At 59.9% G+C, this 232-nt stretch overlaps 1 pseudogene; it reads left to right on the forward strand.

Moving 5' to 3' along the window:
* The window catches only part of LOC102479677 (transcription intermediary factor 1-beta-like), a 9,842-nt pseudogene that overhangs the window by 1,631 nt on the left and 7,979 nt on the right, over positions 1-232 (forward strand).

Raw genomic sequence — 232 nt, forward strand, 5'->3', positions numbered from 1 at the left:
GGCGGTGGCCCGGTGGCGGGTGGGGCTGGTTCAGGCAGGACACCAGGGTCCCTGTGCTCCCTCCCAGTTGGAGGGGGAGGGTGAGAGTGGGGGTGGGGGGGTGATCAGGGTGATGCCTGGAAATCCAGGGCCGGGCCCAGGTGGGAGGATTTTGCATTAGGTCTTGCCAGACAATGATGTATGGCTGTTGATCTGGATGACTTCCTGGGCTTTTCTGAAAAACAATGTCTTT

The sequence above is a fragment of the Tupaia chinensis genome, unplaced genomic scaffold, assembly GCF_000334495.1.
Source record: "Tupaia chinensis unplaced genomic scaffold, TupChi_1.0 Scaffold140391_1, whole genome shotgun sequence".
NCBI lineage: Eukaryota > Metazoa > Chordata > Mammalia > Scandentia > Tupaiidae > Tupaia > Tupaia belangeri.